Source organism: Natator depressus, chromosome 7 (assembly GCF_965152275.1).
Source record: "Natator depressus isolate rNatDep1 chromosome 7, rNatDep2.hap1, whole genome shotgun sequence".
Taxonomy (NCBI): Eukaryota; Metazoa; Chordata; order Testudines; family Cheloniidae; genus Natator; species Natator depressus.
In genome coordinates this window covers 23282956-23296715 of record NC_134240.1, presented here as the reverse complement: position 1 = coordinate 23296715, position 13760 = coordinate 23282956, and the positions used below count along the sequence as shown (strand labels likewise).

At 44.0% G+C, this 13760-nt stretch overlaps 1 long non-coding RNA gene across 1 annotated transcript in view; it reads left to right on the top strand.

Moving 5' to 3' along the window:
- Nucleotides 1-1747: 1747 nt before the first annotated feature.
- LOC141991405 (uncharacterized) overlaps nucleotides 1748-13760 on the top strand; it is a 42535-nt gene continuing 30522 nt past the window's right edge. The window contains exon 1 of the long non-coding RNA XR_012640361.1: nucleotides 1748-1808. This is a non-coding gene — a long non-coding RNA (uncharacterized LOC141991405). The remainder of the gene's footprint in view (nucleotides 1809-13760) is intronic.

Sequence of the window (13760 nt, the reverse complement as noted above, 5' to 3'; positions counted from 1 at the left end):
TTCTGATTCTGTTTTGGTCTAGTGACAAATGATGATGTAGTGTCAACCCATGATGATGCAAACACTGTGACATGGTGTCACAATGTGTTTCTTTTGCATGTGTGGATGAATACACATAGGTTGAAATCCCACATATTCCACATTATTACTATTGAGATGGCTCAGTACATGTACCTCGTACTGTGCAGTCGATGAGCTGTTGGGACAGTATACAGGAGCTCTCAGCCCCTGCTCCTGTGGGCTACGAGAGGTATGAGTGGGACATCTCATTACAAGAGGGAAGAACAAAGAGAAAAGGGTGCAATCTGTAGAAAGAGAACATACGATGGAGGTGGGTGGATGGAAGCAAGGAGGCAGTTATGGAGGAGTGGAGGGATGGAGGGAGGGAGGGCAGGTGCTCTGTTCAGGAGCTCTGAACAGGAGAAAGTTAAAGATCCTATGGTGCCCTTTGAAAGGCTGAAGAGGATCTCAGTGACACAGACTCCAGTGGCTCCAGCAGTGTGTGAGCTGAGTCCCGCTCATAACCAGAACATAATGGATATAACTTGAATAGGAAAGATGCTAGATTCTCAGAGACATAGTGGGCCTGATTCATCTCTGCTGTAACTCCACCAACTTCAGTGGAGTCACACTAGGATTGAATTTGACCCATTATTTCTCCTGACTGTTTGGGGCAGAGACTACTGTCTCAAAGAAAAGGAGTACTTGTGGCACCTTAGAGACTAACCAATTTATTTGAGCATAAGCTGTAGCTCACGAAAGCTTATGCTCAAATAAATTGGTTAGTCTCTAAGGTGCCACAAGTACTCCTTTTCTTTTTGCAAATACAGACTAACACGGCTGTTACTCTGAATACTGTCTCAAAGGAGTCAAAGACCTGACTTCCATTTTCTAGCACCTACATGGGGAAGTTCAGTAAAAATCAGAGGCAGCTTTGCGTGTGGTGGACTGAGACAAACCCTTTTGCACCAGTTTCCAACACACTCTTCCCATGAGGCTGTTGGGTCATTAGTCATTTCCCCTGTTCACCTCAGTTCATCCTAAAACCTTCCTTTTCTCTTTTGCCGGGATTAACATGTATCTTTATTCACCTATTATTCACCTTTGTATCGCCCTAAGAGCGCTGGAGCTCATGGGGTGGAGTGTCAGCACTTGCTAAGTTTTTTTAAAAATCCTTTATTGTTTTTCTTCCAATGTCTGCATTTCCATCTCCCCTGTGCCATGGCCCAGCCCTGCCATGCAACATTACAGGAGCTCCCCTCCTTTCTCGTGTCCCTCATCTCCCCATACTTTGGTCCCTGGCTCAAATCTGCATTACAATATAATGAGCTCCCCAGCCTTCCCATTTCACCCTGTACTCTGCTTCTTACCTCAAATTTATGCTGAAGTCTTACAGGTGGGGTCCTCTCTTTCCTTCTGCTTCACATACAGGCATGCCCTGACTTGTCTCTTCCTACTTTGGACACTGCTCTCATATGAATAAATAATTACCTGCCTCACTCCAAGCTATTAACCTGGTATCCTCCCACTGTGTCCAGAAAAGGGCATTTTCCCAGACCCTTGTTGAATGTCTTCCAAGCAGCATCTGCCTGCTAAACTCCACACAACACCCCGACCTCTGAGGAGAAATGTTCCATACATATGATGCCCACAGACTATTTTGATCAGAGCACACTGAACACACCAAGCCAGCAGGCTGAGGTTCTAAGCAGTCAGCGATGGAGTGTCTCTGGCCTGTGTTTATATCTGCCTGAGGAGAATCCCCAGCAGTGTTTAAACAGCAGCAGGATTAGGCCCAGCAGCACCAGGTGAGTCAGCGATGAATGACATCAGTGTTACTGAAGACAAATATGCCAACATGAACATGGTAGACGTGAGGAACCCGCGTGTGGTGATAACATTTTTTTAATCTTATTTTTTATTTTATTATTCTCACTCTTGTGGTTCCTCCAGCTCCCAGAACGAACAGGGATTTTTATTGCTGGGGTTAAAAAACACAAATTTGCATTACATCCTGGCTCCTGCTGTAATACTTCAGTCTCGTTTCTCTCTCGTCCCCTCTCCAGAACAACTGATGCTATCGCAGCCTGATTTAATTTCAAAGACGGATTGTGATTTGGCAGTTGGGGAGGGGTGAGGGGGGAGCCAAGCTAATCAAAAGTCACCATCTGCTGCGTTGCCATGGGGATATTCCTCCCCAATAAATGTGCTCTTTGCCAAAATCACAGATAACAGCACTATAAAGGGTGGGAGGTGGGTGGTGCGGGGGGTGGATAAAAGAAAGAAGTTCCAACACTAGGGGGGAAAACGAGAAAGAAACAAGGGAGAAATGAGAGCCAAAGACAAAGTGGGAGAGAAGGAGACAGAGACGACAGAGAAGGAAAGGAAAAATGACAAATGGATAGAATACTGAAAAGGAGGAAGAAATAAGAGACATAGGCAGACAGGCAGCTAATGATGAAGAAATAGAGGAAGACAGAAAGACAACTGAGGAGAAGGAAAGGGGAGACACATACAGACATGCTACTGAACAGGAGAAAGACTGGAGCTGCTGCATAAGATGTAACAGCAAAACAAGTAGAGATAAGATAATTGCCCTCAAAGAGTAGGTTCTGGTGATTAGGAGACAACTGAAGCGTCAGTGAAAATTCCCAAGATGATGGTCTCAGTTCAGAAAGGTATTGCTATTCAAATTATGAAGCAAAAAATGTAAAAGCCCCCTGCTGCGACTAACAACAATGCACAGGGATGGTTGAGTTTCTATTCCCTTAACAGATAGTCTAATCCAAAAAGTACCAACAGTATCCTGCAGTAACAGTCCCAAATACCACAGCAGCTCCTGGGGTAAAGTGCAGTGTTTTGCTATGCTGTAGAAATTCAGTCCAGATTGACACAGGGTTTGGTTTTTAAAATAAAAATTCCCTAGAAATGAATGTCTTCAAAACATCTTGGATAGGATGGCAAAAGGGATGGGTCACATCATTAGCTAACTATGCTGTCTGTTTTCTATCCAGCTTTCTTATTTTTAATATATTTGTTGACCACTTGGGCTATAGAATCTAAACAACAACCACCCCAGGACCTCCCCACCCCAATATAATTTTAAAAACAGCTGTTACTGTACCCGTCTCCTAGAGGGCAACAGCTTCATCGCCAGATGGATTTTGGTAGTGGCTAGGGCTTTACTAGCCTGGTATATGCTGGGGCTTCAGTGCTGAGGATAAGCCAGTTGCCCAAAAGCAGCAGGATCTCCCCAAACCTGAAAGGGATAAAAGAGGTAACAGCTGTAGGTCACGGTGTGCTGAATGCCCCCTGAGCCTACTTAGACCATGCATGTGTGTGTGGAATGTCCCCTTAACCCCAATAACTAACAAAGGTATGGGAGTCATTCTGACCTCTCCCCTCTGCCCCTCGAGTAGTAACCCAGCTAAGTAGGCCACTCAGTATCCATGCTCATAGAACTGGATGAATTATTCCCAGGAGAAGCATGATTAGCTGAATTTAGACCTTTTCTTCTGTTTGAGAGTGATCCATGAATAGATTGCTGTTCCATGACTGCGTTGCTCAGAATTATTCAGAGACTGCTTTGGGTGAGCTTGTTTTGCATTTCAAAACTCCAGCTATTTTGATTGGAGGTTTAAGTCACATGGTGCTGTTCCCATTCCCTGACTGGATGAGTGTAATACAATATGCCAACCCTAAACATTCAAAAATCACAAATCAGCCACCAAAATATCATGAGACTTTAAATGTATAGATAGGGTTCTTTTTCTTGGCCTTCTGATTTTGGTGCCTTTAGGGTGCACTTGAGTCACATTTTCACACTTTTCTCCACAACCATCAGGGCTAGAAACTTAGTTTAAAAAATAAATAAGTAAACAAAAGCTAAAATTCTCTCCTAATCACATGACTCCAGGAGCTAGGAGTACAAAAATAAATACGAAATATTGTGAGACTTGCAAGAGATGGCAACGCTGGCTAGAATCAGAGGGAATGCTCTAGATTATGAATTCGAAACTCTCTTCCTGGGAATATTCTCCATTATTTCTGGATGAATTGTTTTTTCAACAAACATTCCTAGCTGTTAATTCATGCATTAGAACATTTGTGGAAATGAAACCCAGAAGGACACAGACACAATTGGAGTGACAATTTAAAAATTCACAGGGAAGTTAATGCATAACTTTTTTCAGTGTGGTTTTAGTGCTGGGAAAAGGCAGTGGTTTATTGGAACTCTCTTGGGAGGAAGGGTCCCTGAAAGGGCCAATCCATGAGAACTAGATTGGCCAATCCCCTCAGAAAAGGGGAGGGGCCAAAAAAGAATTTCTACCCTCCAGCTAGGCTAAAGGGATATTCAGCATGCTCTATCCCAGACACGTACACCAACCAGGCCAAGAGGTGCATTCCACAACCCCACCCCAAAGACAAATTACACAAAGACTAAGAAGCCCGAGCAGTCAGTGGCAGTAGTAGGACTTCTCTGGATCACAGCAACCATTTGTTTGGGGCTGGATTCAGCTTGTATGCCATACAGACATCCCTGTATGCCACTCATCCTCAGCTTCAGACAACTGGAACTGATAACAAGTTTGGCTAAAACCCATCTTGGCCTTTAAGAGGACCACTGGATTCACAGTGAAGGTAGTTTTTTCCAGACAGGGATTCTCTCAGTGAAATGCTGAGATTTCCCCCCCAAAAGTCTGGAATTATAGTCATCCCCGCTCCCCTCCCAGCACTCCTTCCCATACAGCTGACCCTGCAAATGACCACTGATCCAAGGTACTCCCATAGGCCAGAAATACACCAGGGTGAGCTGGAAGGGAGGACTGGACCACAGGTCTGTCTGGGGGAGGTAAGGCCCCTGTTCAACACCTGGCCAGTAGAAGGACTCCATGATGTCCAGTGAACAGGAAAAGGAAGCGATATCAGAGCTTTTAAGTCTCCCAGATCAATGAGGTGGTACATGCTCCATGCAAGGTCTCTATGGTTAGGGTCCTGGAGAACTGCTCTAGGATTGTAAACCATAGAGATCCTTACATGTCCTCTAGGACTCTAACCAGATAGTCCTCAACACGCTCACAGCCATAGAGATAGGGCTAGAGGATTGGGCAAGGTGATAGAGTGGCACTATGTAAGGGGTCACGAGCTGCATCTCTGTAACCAACAGCAGGTTGGGGACCATGCACTAGGAGGGGTCTCTATGGTCAGGGAGCTGATTGTGTAGGGACAGGGGAAAATATGAGGGAGAGGGTAGGCAGAGAAGGGGTGGACCAAAAGAAGGGGGTAAGTGCGGAAATTTGAGGTGGGAAGTGCGGAGGCAGACAGAGAGAGAAATGGGAAAACTTAAGCAGAAAAGGGAAAGCCAGCCAGCCAGCGAGAGAGAAGGATCTGAAGGACAACTTAAGAGGAAGAACCAGATAGAACAGTGTGTGGGGAGAGTCTTTGGGAGAGAGACACAAAGTGGAAAATGTTCTACAAATGAGGCAATGCTTAATGATAAAATGTGCAAATTGGGGGAAATTACATCATTTGCATAAATTCTTCAGATTTCTGGACCTACAATCTTAACAAGTAGCCTGTGACAAATGGCAGAGGAGGTCAGGCACAGGGAGACCAGTTGAGAACGCTGAGTGTGAAAGTAAGCAGCTGGCTGGCAGCAGCAGTCTGGACACTAGGGTGACCAGATAGCAAGTGTGAAAAATCGGGACGGGGTGGAGGGTAATAGGTCTCTATATAAGAAAAAGCCCTGAATACCGGGACTGTCCCTTTAAAATCGGGACATCTGGTTACCCTACTGGACACAGAGGGAAGGCCAGGTAGAAAGCCAGAGACCGGGGCCTGAAAAAGCTGGGAACCTGAGTGGGGAAGCAGGCTGTGGCTGGCAAATGGCAGAAACAACTGCTCTGGTGGACAACAGGAGGACAAAGCAGAGCAGTCTCCAACAAGACCGCTGATGATTGGACTGAACTCATAGTACAAGGAGAACACTACCAAATATATCTAAAAGGGACTGGCAGTCCACAACACTCACAGTGACTCCCTGCAGAGGGGTTGGTTTCAGTCCTTTGAGATCTGGCCAGCTTGTGTTGTCTCAAGGAGGAAATAACCACTTGGTTATTCTCCTAGTCCAGTTCCTGGGATCAAGAAGACAACATGAGATCTAGCCTTTCCATGTTTACTGCATGACAACAGTAGCAGGAAGCACAGACCAGCCATCCAGCATTCTAGGTCTGTGGGAACTCAAATATTGCGGGGGTTTTGATGTTACTCTGATTGACTTGAAATAGGGCTAATTTTAGCTCTATTGTACTGACCAAAGTTTCCAGCTAGACCTCTTGCAAATTATAGTGACTGATAGTGGCCGCAAATCAGGTAAGTTAGAGGTAGGCCTGAGTGCTATCATCTGTGCTAGCAGTTAATTATGTGTGCAAAGCTGGATGCTGGGGTAAGATTCTCAAAAACAGCCTCCTTCCATTCTAGCCCAGCACAATCCTCCAAGAAAAAAATCCCAGAAGGAGCTGCACCAGCTGGAAGCTCACAGTGTGTGTTATCTGGTTTATTGGCCTGTGGCATGAAGAATGATGCCAGGTGTACACATATAGGATTTTGTTTGTAAGAAACAAAAGGGATCTTGCAGAATCCACGAGGCTTTACTTTTTATTCTTGAAACACATGTTCACCCAATTCTCTGTTAGGGATTGTGGGTAGTGTAGACCAAGAGGCATTTCCTATTCTAAGTAGTACTGTAATTAGGACTACCACTAGAGGGCATTCAAAATACTGCAATCTAGATTCTGATTCACTCCTGCATGGGAGAGAGGACGCAGACACAAGTGCAGAGAGCGCTTCCACCCCCACACCTCCATGTAAGAGCCTGTCACAATGGTACTGTAGTGTTGGTACTCCCCTGAGAGCCTTGAGTTTAGCATTGTTGATGGACAGGAAGGATCAGGGCCTTAAGCCCCTCATGGGGAATGGGGGCAGGACAGGCGCAGGAGAGACTGAGATGCTCGTGGGCAGAGAGGACCTGCTGCTGGAATGGTTGGCTGACCAAGTTGGGCTGCAGCTGATGACTAAACTCAACTCTGCTATCTGCACAGCAAAGTACTGATGGGAGTTATGAGGACTAGCTCAGGCAGGAAGAATGGAGATCTGGCTTTCCTATCAGCGTCTCCCCTCCTGCTTCCAACATGGGCCTTCTTTTACAGATTGGGAAACTGGAACAAAAGAGAAGTCAAGTGGTAAGTCAGTGACAGAGCTGGGAATAGAACCGAGATCTCCAGCCTCCCATGCTTTAACCACTAGATATCACTCACCCACAGAGCACAATTTCCTTTTTCTCCTTCTTCTTTTCTCTGGTTGCTGCGTACTGCAACGCAGGAGGGAGGGAAGCTTGAGGTGAGGGAGGGGCAAAAACGTGGAGGCAATGAATATGAGTTAAAATAATGAAAGATTTTTTTAAACAGAACTGTCTCCTATTCAGCCAGCTTCTCACTTCTTCTTCTTCTTCTTTTTCTTTTTTTCAAATTAAACAGCAAATTATACTTATCAAAGAAAAGAAGGTAAAGAGAAATCTGAAAGGCTGCGGAAAACCTTTAATTATTAGTATAGTGGCATGAAAAGCTGTTGAGCCCCTTAGAAACGTACATGACCAATTATCAAAAATATAAGAGATGCAGAAAGAAAGGTTTGTCTAATAAGTATGAATCGCAGGGCCATTTAGAACATCAGTGTTAAAGCATTAGAGTTAAATGGAAAAGTAAAAAGGGGCTGATGGTTTTAACTATTTCACAGGAGGACAAGAGGTTGATACTGATAAGACAAGCAGTATAGTGAAGTTAATTATCTGCGGCCCGTGGTGCACAAAGCTGTTTGAGCTGGTGATTAATAGAGATAAACCATTCAAACTCCACATTTGTAAGGTGAATGAAGATGGCAGAGGAACTGCGGCTGCCGCATACTAACTAATCTGATGGCGAGGGGCCCTGTTTCTTCTTAGGGCATAGTTTGGATTTATCACATTCAAATCTGCCCTCTACCCCAATAACTGAAGTGAGATTTAGGAAGTGAGGGGCAGACGGACCAAATTTCCCCAATTCAGCTGGGTGTTTGCTGAGTTGATACCTGTCAGGAAAATGTGACTTGCTAGTTCCCTAAATTAATTAAAAATATTCCAGTGTTATTGCTTTTTCAGAGAATAATGCAAAATGGGTAAGTTCTGTATATATCATAACATACTAACTAATGTCTGTATGCCCTACTGCCTCCTCTTGGCTGGAATCATCTGTGTGTCATAGGCCCAATACTGTTCACAGCTAACAGAGGATCTCCTTTAACTCGAGTCGTAGAAGGCCTGTGTTTTTAGAGTATGAAGATCTACATGCTATTCCTGCTGTTGCTGTGAAGTATCAAATGACTACAACTTGCAGCATAGTGATACTCCTCTGCTATACTGGGGACTGTGGCTTTGTTACATATTCTGTATAGAGGCACTCAGACTTTACAGTGTTGGGCCCCATCTAAGTAATTAAAAACAGAAATAGTCATGGGGGTAAAAAGTGTTTGAATAAGGCACTTTCCTCAGATGTGCGTTTTGTTTTATAGTCAGAGAGTGCCCATGTGAATGATGGAAGTGAATTGAATGGCTTAGCAGTTTAATGAGAGGTTTGGAATCAGGAAGCAAAGATGTGGATGCTGTTAGGACTGACTCAGTCCTTCATCCTTCTGAAGTCAATAAACTGGCCACCAGGAGATTTACCACGTTTGGGTCTGGCAGATAAGAGTAAAAATCAAGGGCCTGTGTGAACATTCAAGATGGATATATAGACCTTCATCTTACAAGATTTCCAGCCAGATCTCCAGACCAAAGTGATTTGGATGTTTTCTAACAGTCAGAACCTCAAAACTCCAGAACTTTCGTTCAGATACTTCTCCAAATCTCTTAAGTGTGCACATTCCTCGGAGAGCTTTCTGGTACTTCCTGCTTCTTGTTGGTTCCAGAACTACTGCAGAAACCAGCCTTTCCTTTGTGATATTTCAGTACTTCTGTCTCTGGGTCCCAGCTGGAACAATGAAGTTCTGAGCTAGCAGTTAAAAATAAAAATAGGAAAAACAGTTGACTCTACTTTTTTGAACCTCAGGCTATATTTGGTGTTTGGATTTCTAGTTCAATTTGAATTTTGGGCTCAGATTGAGGTCAGTTGTTGTTTTCCCCAAACTAGTTAACTCATCCCTGATAAGTCTGGAAAGGCAACTGAACTTGTGCATCTGCAAACGAAAGAATGTTATATTTTTGGCCAAACTAAATTGTATACTTTTTTTTGTTTGTTAATTGCATCCAGGCCAACCTAGCACAGGGCCAAGTTTCAGTCCGGTGGGATTTCTGCATGGCCTGGATACAAGCTATTGAATATGGTGATCTCCGAAGGAAATGCTGACAGATGGTGACTCTAAAGGTGACCACCAGAACCAGCTTCTGACACACCAACCTCATTGCCAAAGGGGTCCCTTAGTTTGTGAGATTTCATGTGGGACACTGAAGTTTGCTGTGCTTGACTGCATTGATTGGGACTCTTCCTGCTCCGCACAAACCAAAACCTTTTATTTGAATCTTTCCAAACTTTAGTGATTTGCATGAAATAGAACCAGAACCCAAACTTCACCTGGTTTTCAACTTGCAAAACCAAAACCACCCTCGTTTACCTATTATAGAAATGGGATAAAATAGGAGTAATGTCTCTGAATTGCCCTTTAACCCCCCACCCATGCATGACCTGAGCTGGATTCTATTCTGACTTGTGCACCATTGCTTTGGTTGAACTGGAGCACAGATCAAAACCAAAACATGATGTCCTTGACCCATCTGTCTAGCCCCAGACAGAGCTATCAGGGTGAAGATGAAGGAATATACTCTCTATCAAGAAGTCTATTCTGCTAGTTCTCAGTGACCACATCAAGGGAGAGGTAAGAGAAGACTCTGCTTTGTCATGATCATGCATGTGGGGGGAGATGGGAGCACTAGCTTTTGAAACTGGCCCTCAAATCTATAAAGGGCCAAACCAAACACCCAGATCTGAATATCTTCAACAACCAGGGAAAATTCTGATCCAGATATGAATTTTGAAGCTTGGGCCCATTCCCAACTGTAACGTCCCAAGACATCCAGCAAAGTTTTCCCAAAGGGTTCAATGGTGAGCATTAATCCTTCCAATTAAGATTCCTCCTTGGAAATTACAGGTCCCTCCCCTCACTTTGCTCATCTCCATCGGTGTCAAGTTTCGCTTGTTGCCAAACAAATGGGTTTAAGTAGCTTGATACAGAACAGTGGCAGAGCAGTTAAAAGAGCATAATGGGCTGGGAGTTATTTGTCTCTGGTTAATTCACAGTGTCAAATGCCTATAATGTACCTGAGCAAGGTCAGGGGTGGGCCTGTCCCTAACCTTACAAACCAGATTGGTTCACCCATCTGAGAGGAGGGTGAGCTTAATATAGAACTGCAGAACAAGACAGCATTCACTATAGCAGAAGTTACTGGTGCCCTTTAGATCAATGTCAAATCACACATCCCATATGCTGCTATAAGCAGACTCCAAACAACAGCTGCATATTTTAATGGTTCAAGAGCTATTTGTTGCTATTGCTGGAGGTTAAATCTAGAATACACTGATTACCATGGACACAAGGACAATGATGGTTTCACCAAAAAATGTTCAGAAGAGGTTCAGATTCAGATAAGAATCTAAGGGTGTGTCTTCGCTGCACAGTTATCTTTGGCTCTTACTCATGTATTGCTGCTAATACCTCTCCCAACCATACACAAACCCCTCTCACTACAGTTTAGTGATGCTGTCAGTCTAGGCTAACTGGCCTGGCTGGAGCAGAATCTAGAGCTTGGGCTTTGCTTCAACTTGGGCTGATAGCCCACCCACTTTGCAGTGATGATGCAGGCTAAATCACTCAAGTGCGGATAGTTCTCCAATGCCTTCCCACAGTGCCAGAAGATCAGGCAGGTTGTCCCAGAATTCACTGGGAAAGAATAATAGAGTGTCTCAGCTTACTGCAGCACAAAGAACCAGGGGATAGGCCCCCACAAGGGCTAGAGACACACGTGGGGGAGCACAGTACCAGTGAGCACACAGTAACTCAGGAATGGCTTTACAGCGTGGCTGCTCAAACTTGAGCTAACCCAGGTGGTCTGACCTAGGTGCCCATCACCCAAGTTAACTCTGCCAACTTGAAGATATCCCCTAAAAGTTTCTGCAGCATTGGATTGGAAATCTCAAGAGAACAGAATGATGTCAAATGAGATTTCTAGTACTTCCTGATTTCAGCTGAGCAAAAATCAGCCTTGTAGAAAATCTTGCTACATTGTGCTCCTTGCAACCATATCTCCAACTGAACAAATGAGGCCCTAGTGGTTATCAGACCGTGGGCCAAATTCATTGCTGATCTAATTCCATTGAAGGCTTATCTGGTTTAGGGACATTTGCACATGTATAAATTTCCCTGAGCTGCACACACCCTCAGGCTCTATTGACTTCATTTACTACTGTTCAAAACATTTGTAACAAATAAGTTAGTCAATTAATTTTGCCTTTATCTAGCTGCAATTTTCAGGGTGCAGTCTGAAATTCTCTTGAATTTGTTATTTCTTCAGCTAATTCTTCATATGTACATTGTTCATTGGAATATCTGATATGTGAAAATCAAAATTTTAATTGTTTTGGCTAACTTTGATTGGACACCTTTTCTGTCTCCTTCCTGGATGACTAAAACTTTTAGGACAAGATTTCCTTGGCAAATACTCAGATTTACAAGAGTTCAAAATTGACTCATTTGTATTCTCTAACAGTAACCTGGTATTCCAGTGGAATATTTATGAAAAGTCAACACAAAAGGAGTGTAAGTTCAGGCAAAGCAAACTTTTTTGTTTTTAACATAATTGCATTTAAGATTATTTTATTAAAAATTACATATTTTCTTTCCACTGATGGAATTATAGATGAAAATCAGAAATAACAATTTATCCAAAACATTATGAAGTAAAAAAGCCGAGTTAGAAAAATAGTTCCAGCATAGGGAGACAAAATATAATATCTAGAAAAATGTCTATGAGAGAAATGGGTTAGCTGTTTAAATAATCAAATTAAACAAGAAAACTCAGCCACCTCTGAGGGTTTATTAATCCACCTATGGGCGTTCTGAATTTGTGATGGGGCATTACATATCCCCAATAGTCTAGTTATCTTGAAATTCCTGAAAAAAAAATATTTCTTGAAAATTAGTTTTAATTTACTGGGCATTTTTCTTGACTTAAAAAAAAAAAGTGAGATGATTGAAAAATACCTGATTTTTAAAGCGTAAATTTCTCCATGCACGGACACCTATTTAAATGATTACTGTATGTAGTGTTAGAAGTATGTACACAATCAAAGGGTAAATTTCACCTCTAGTGCAGAGGATCAGTGTAAAGCCCTCCACACCACTTAAGCCTCATGTAGGGGGTCAGACAATTGAATGCACGTGCAGAGGTGCCTGCGTACTTCCTTCTCCTCCCCACACCCATTCTGGTTGGGATCAGGCCAGAAGATTAACCACGGATCCACATGTTTTGAGAATCACCTCTGTGCAAGAGGACTGGGGTTGATATTTCTGCCTCTAGGCTAGAGTAGCAGCCACAGAGTCTGTGTGGCAGTCCCATGCCCTGGCTTTGGGTTGGAGGCAGAGGTGAAGTAAGCCGGTCCGGTCCCTGGGGTAGTGGCGGCAAGGCTCCGGTGGTGATTTAAAGGGCCCGGGGCTCTGGCCACTGCAGGGAGCCACGGGCCCTTTAAATCTCTGCCCAAGCCCTGCTGCTGGAGCCCTGGGGTAGCGGTGGCACGGCTCCATTGGTGATTTAAAGGTTCTGGGGCTCCGCTGCAGTAGCGGCGGCCGGAGCCCCAGGCCCTTTAAATCGCGCCTGACCCCCAGGGCTCCCAGCCACCTCTGCAGCTGGTAGCTCCAGCGGTGATTTAAAGGACCCGGGGCTCCCAGCCACCACTACTGCAGCCGGAGCCCTGGGGCCTTTAAATCTTGATTTAAAGGGCTCAGGTATTTAAAAGCCCCGCCGCTTCGGGTTGAGGCCACGCCCCCTGCTCAGGACTCCGGCGTACTGGTAAGTCCTTTAAGTTACTTTCAGCCCTGGTTGGAAGGGATGAGTTTCACCTATCCAATCTCCCTGCACTTCATTTATATAGACCATGAATGACCAGGCTTGATGTAGGTGGAGTAAATTTTGCTTAGGAAAAAAAAAGTCTCAGAAAGTGTTGTGTTTCGAGCAATAACAACTAACAGTTTGGAAGCTTGATACAAAAATAATGAAAGAGTTTAGCAAAAGCTAACTTGAACTAGATGTGTGCACATGGTAGAGAAAAACCTTTGTACCATCCCACAGAGCCACCACGTCCAAATTTCCAACAGGATATCCATCAAGCGTGACATAATCCGTTTTTAAAAAAGCCAGAGGCATTGCCAGCTCTCATTGCCTGGTTACATCCTGAAGGCAGGGTCCTGTCTCTAGCACTTTTTCCCGTTATAACTTTTTCATGGGTATCACTTGCATTGCCCAATTCTTGGCATTGCTACTACAGTATATCAGCTTCCCCATCAAATATGTATCTCTGCTGAAAGCAGAGAGTCTTTTCTCTAACATGGCTTGTTATTATCATGACTGTCAATGCTCAAGGGGCAGACATGAAGAAGACCTACCAAATTCCTGGACCCTA